Source organism: Ambystoma mexicanum, unplaced genomic scaffold (genome assembly GCF_040938575.1).
Source record: "Ambystoma mexicanum isolate Mex_15411 unplaced genomic scaffold, UKY_AmexF1_1 Mex_scaf66, whole genome shotgun sequence".
Classification (NCBI taxonomy): domain Eukaryota; kingdom Metazoa; phylum Chordata; class Amphibia; order Caudata; family Ambystomatidae; genus Ambystoma; species Ambystoma mexicanum.
Window position 1 is genome coordinate 346,923 of NW_027182484.1, and position 6,115 is coordinate 353,037.

The 6,115-nt window shown below is 35.7% G+C and overlaps 1 non-coding gene across 1 annotated transcript; it reads left to right on the forward strand.

The window, feature by feature from the left end:
* Nucleotides 1-72, forward strand: TRNAC-GCA (transfer RNA cysteine (anticodon GCA)). The gene has a single exon. It is a non-coding gene; the product is annotated as a tRNA-Cys (tRNA).
* The last annotated feature ends 6,043 nt before the right edge of the window (nucleotides 73-6,115 follow it).

Genomic DNA, 6,115 nt, shown 5'->3' on the forward strand with positions numbered 1-6,115 from the left:
GGGGGTATAGCTCAGTGGTAGAGCATTTGACTGCAGATCAAGAGGTCCCTAGTTCAAATCTGGGTGCCCCCTTGTCCAACTGTTTTACCTGTAGAAATATTTTTAATTAAATAAATTGAAGAAAACATTTACAATCTTAGCATTTTATGTAATGAGCAACACATTTCTACATTTCAAATACTCCTGATCACCTCCTGAAACATAGGGTAAACACCATGAAACTTTTTAGGATTTCTTCATATGATACAAGCTGTGTTTTACATTCACCCAAGTTCTACTGGTGATATTATCAGTTTGAAATAGTCCATTGGAAGCTCATATGAATGTTATAAAACTGTGGTGGAAACCAATAACATGCCCTTAATGAACTGTATTAATTTGTACAGCTGACCAGAAGTGCACTGATGTCATTAGTTCTACAAGTTCCATACAGTCACCCACTCTATCACCTTTTTAAACAAGGGCAGTTTTCAGCATTTAAGGGTTTAACTCAGTGGTAGAGCGTAGGAATGCAGTTCAAGAAGTCCCTGTTTCATAACCATATACCCTCTTCAATAGATCCTGTTAAAATGTTTGTCAACCCAATGCATGGTAAGAAACAATAAGATATATCATCATTTCATATACAAAAGAATGAACAATTGGGTTTAACTATGCTCTTAGCACAAAATCAACAAACTGCAGTAGAGAAGCAGTTACATTTTGCAGAATTTGTGCATTTGACAAAAGATTTTTTTTCCATGTTCCAAGATCTACATGTGATACGAAATGTATGAATTCTTGCAATGGAAACCTCACTGTATTTTACCAAGGCAGATAAAGAACATCCTTCGCACCCCATATACCTATAAGGAGGGTTTGGTGGCTGAAAATGCTTTGCTTTGATGGTGATTGCATGTTGCTTCCACTTTGTACATATTACTGAATAAATAAAAGTGAACATTTCAGAAATGGGGGTACAGCTCATGGGTAGAGCATTTCACTGCAGATCAAAAGGTTCCTAGTTCATATCTGGGTGCCCCCTTGTCCAACTGTTTTACCTCTAGAAATATGTTTTTAATTAAATAAATTGAAGTAAACATTTACAATCTTAGCATTTTATGTAATGAGCAACACATTTCTACATTTGAAATACTCCTGATCATCACCTGGAACATAGGGTAAACACCATTACGCTGTTTAGGATTTCTTCATATGATACAAGCTGTGTTTTACATTCACCCAAGTTCTACTGGTGATGTGATCAGTTTGAAATAGTCCATTGGAAGCTCTTATGAATGTTATAAAACTGTGGTGGAAACCAATAATATGCCCTTAATGAAATGTATTAATTTGTACAGCTGACCAGAAGTGCACTGATGTCATTAGTTGTACAAGTTCCATAGAGTCACCCACTCTATCATCTTTTTTAAAAAGGGCAGTTTTCAACATTCACAGGTTTATGTCAGTGGTAGAGCGTAGGAGTGTAGTTCAAGAAGTCCCAGTTTGATACCATATACCCTCTTCAATAGATCCTGTTAAAATGTTTTTCAACCCAATGCACTGTAAGAAACAATAGGATATATCATCATTTCATATACAAAACAATGAACATTGGGTTTAACTATGCTCTTAGCCCAAAATCAACAAACTGCAGTAGAGAAGCAGTTACGTTTTGCAGAATTTGTGCATTTGACAAAAGTTTTTTTCCATGTTCCAAGATCTACAAGTGATACGAAATGTATGAATTCTTGCAATGGAAACCTCACTGTATTTTACCAAGGCAGATAAAGGACATCTTTTGCACCTCATATACTTATAAGGAGGGTTTGGTGGCTGCAAATGCATTGCTTTGATGGTGATTGCATGTTGCTTGCACTTTGTACATATTACTGAATTAATAAAGGGGAACTTTTCAGAACTGGAGGTATAGCTTAGTGGTAGAGCATTTTACTCCAGATCTAGAGGTCCCTAGTTCAAATCTGGGTGACCCCTTGTTCAACTGTTTTACCTGTAGAAATATGTTTTTAATTAAATAAATTGAAGAAAACATTTACAATCTCAGCATTGTATGTAATGAGCAACACATTTCTACATTTGAAATACTCCTGATCATCTCTGGAAACATAGGGTAAACACCATGAAACTGTTTAGGATTTCTTCATATGATATAAGCTGTGTTTTACATTCACCCAAGTTCTACTGGTGATATTATCAGTTTGAAATAGTCCATTGGAAGCTCATATGAATGTTATAAAACTGTGGTGGAAACCAATAAAATGCCCTTAATGAAATGTATTAATTTATACAGCTGACCAGAAGTGCTCTGATGTCATTAGTTCTACAAGTTCCATACAGTCACCCACCCTATCACTTTTTTTAAAAAAGGGCAGTTTTCAGCATTCAAGGGTTTATGTCAGTGGTAGAGGGTAGGGGTGCAGTTCAAGAAGTCCCTGTTTCATAACCATATACCCTCTTCAATAGATCCTGTTAAAATGTTTTTCAACCCAGTGCACTGTAAGAAACTATAAGATATATCATCATTTCTTATACAAAACAATGAACAATTGGGTTTAACTATGCTCTTAGCACAAAATCAACAAACTTCAGTACAGAAGCAGCTACGTTTTGCCGAATTTGTGCATTTGACAAAAGCTTTTTTTTTCCATGTTCCAAGATCTACATGTGACACGAAATGTATGAATTCTTGCACTGGAAACCTCACTGTATTTTACGAAGGCAGATAAAGGACATCTTTTGTACCCCTTATACTTATAAGGAGGGTTTGGTGGCTGAAAATGCATTGCTTTGATGGTGATTGCATGTTGCTTCCACTTTGTACATATTACTGAATAAATAAAGGTGAACATTTCAGAAATGGGGGTATAGCTCAGGGGTAGAGCATTTCACTGCAGATTAAAAGGTCTCTAGTTCAAATCTGGGTGCCCCCTTGTCCAACTGTTTTACCTGTAGAAATATGTTTTTAATTAAATAAATTGAAGTAAACATTTACAATCTTAGCATTTTATGTAATGAGCAACACATTTCTACATTTGAAATACTCCTGATCATCTCCTGAAACATGGGGTAAACACCATGAAACTGTTTAGGATATCTTCGTATGATACAAGCTGTGTTTTACATTCACCCAAGTTCTACTGGTGATATTATCAGTTTGAAATAGTCCATTGGAAGCTCATATGAATGTTATAAAACTGTGGTGGAAACCAATAATATGCCCTTAATGAAATGTATTAATTTGTACAGTTGACCAGAAGTGCACTGATGTCATTAGTTCTACAAGTTCCATACAGTCACCCACTCTATCACCTTTTTAAAAAAGGGCAGTTTTCAGCATTCAAGGGTTTAACTCAGTGGTAGAGCGTAGGAATGCAGTTCAAGAAGTCCCCGTTTAATAACCATATACCCTCTTCAATAGATCCTGTTAAAATGTTTTTCAACCCAATGCACTGTAAGAAACAATAAGATATATCATCATTTCATATACAAAAGAATGAACAATTGGGTTTAACTATGCTCTTAGCACAAAATCAACAAACTGCAGTAGAGAAGCAGTTGCATTTTGCAGAATTTGTGCATTTGACAAAAGATTTTTTTTCCATGTTCCAAGATCTACATGTGATACGAACTGTATGAATTCTTGCAATGGAAACCTCACTGTATTTTACCAAGGCACATAAAGGACATCCTTCGCACCCCATATACTTCTAAGGAGGGTTTGGTGGCTGAAGATGCTTTGCTTTGATGGTGATTGCATGTTGCTTCCACTTTGTACGTATTACTGAATAAATAAAGGTGAACATTTCAGAAATGGGGTATAGCTCCGGGGTAGAGCATTTCACTGCAGATCAAAAGGTCCCTAGTTCAAATCTTGGTGCCCCCTTGTCCAACTGTTTTACCGGTAGAAATATGTTTTTAATTAAATACATTGAAGTAAACATTTACAATCTTAGCATTTTATGTAATGAGCAACACATTTCTACATTTGAAATACACCTGATCATCACCTGAAACATAGGGTAAACACCATTAAGCTGTTTAGGATTTCTTCATATGATACAAGCTGTGTTTTACATTCACCCAAGTTCTACTGGTGATACGATCAGTTTGAAATAGTCCATTGGAAGCTCATATGAATGTTATAAAACTGTGGTGGTTACCAATAATATGCCCTTAATGAAATGTATTAATTTGTACAGCTGACCAGAATTGCACTGATGTCATTAGTTCTACAAGTTCCATACAGTCAACCACTCTATCACCTTTTTAAAAAAGGGCAGTTTTCAGCATTCAAGGGTTTAACTCAGTGGTAGAGCGTAGGAATGCAGTTCAAGAAGTCCCTGTTTCATAACCATCTACCCTCTTCAATAGATCCTGTTAAAATGTTTTTCAACCCAATGCACTGTAAGAAACAATAGGATATATCATCATTTCATATAAAAACAATGAACAATTGGGTTTAACTATGCTCTTAGCACAAAATCAACAAACTGCAGTAGAGAAGCAGTTACGTTTTGCAGAATTTGTGCATTTGACAAACGTTTTTTTTCCATGTTCCAAGATCTACATGTGATACGAAATGTATGAATTCTTGAAATGGAGACCTCACTGTATTTTACCAAGGCAGATAAAGGACATCCTTCGCACCCCTTATACTTATAAGGAGGGTTTGGTGGCTGAAAATGCATTGCTTTGATAGTGATTGCATGTTGCTTCCACTTTGTACATATTACTGAATAAATAAAGGTGATCATTATCAAATTGGGGGTATAGCTCAGTGGTAGAGCATTTGACTGCAGATAAAGGGGTCGCTAATTCAAATCTGGGTGCCCCCTGGTCCAACTGTTGTACCTGTAGAAATATTGTTTTAAATAAATTGAAGAAAACATTTACAATCTTAGCATTTTATGTAATGAGCAACACATTTCTACATTTGAAATACTCCTGATCATCTCCTGAAACATAGGGTAAACACCATTAAGCTGTTTCAGATTTCTTCATATGATACAAGCTGTGTATTACATTCACCCAAGTTCTACTGGTGATATTATCAGTTTGAAATAGTCCACTGGAAGCTCATATGAATGTTATAAAACTGTGGTGGAAACCAATAATATGCCCTTAATGAAATGTATTAATTTGTACAGCTGACCAGAAGTGCACTGATGTCATTAGTTCTACAAGTTCCATACAGTCACGCACTCTATCACTTTTTTTAAAAAAGGGCAGTTTTCAACATTAAAGGGTGTATGTCAGTGGTAGAGCGTAGGAGTGTAGTTCAAGAAGTCCCTGTTTCATAACCATATACCCTCTTCAATAGATCCTGTTAAAATGTTTGTTAACCCAATGCACTGTAAGAAACAATAGGATATATCATCATTTCATATATAAAACAATGAACAATTGGGTTTAACTATGATCTTAGCACAAAATCAACAAACTGCAGTAGAGAAGCAGTTACATTTTGCAGAATTTGTGCATTTGACAAAAGTTTTTTTTTCCATGTTCCAAGATCTACATGTGATACGAAATGTATGAATTCTTGCAATGGAAACCTCACTGTATTTTACCAAGGCAGATAAAGGACATCCTTCGCACCCCATATACTTATATGGAGGGTTTGGTGGCTGAAAATGCATTGCTTTAATGGTGATTGCATGTTGCTTGCACTTTGTACATATTACTGAATTAATAAAGGTGAACATTTTAGAACTGCAGGTATAGCTCAGTGGTAGAGCATTTGACTGCAGATGAAGAGGTCCCTAATTCAAATCTGGGTGCCCCCTTGTCCAACTGTTTTATCTGTAGAAATATTTGCTTAATTAAATAAATTGAAGAAAACATTTACAATCTTAGAATTTTATGTAATGAGCAACACATTTCTCCATTTGAAATACTCCTGATCATCTCCGGAAACATAGGGTAAACACCATTAAGCTGTTTCGGATTTCTTCATATGATACAAGCTGTGTATTTCATTCACCCAAGTTCTACTGGTGATATTATCAGTTTGAAATAGTCCATTGGAAGCGCATATGAATGCTATAAAACTGTGGAGGAAACCAATAATATGCCCTTAATGAAATGTATTAATTTGTACAGCTGACCAGAAGTG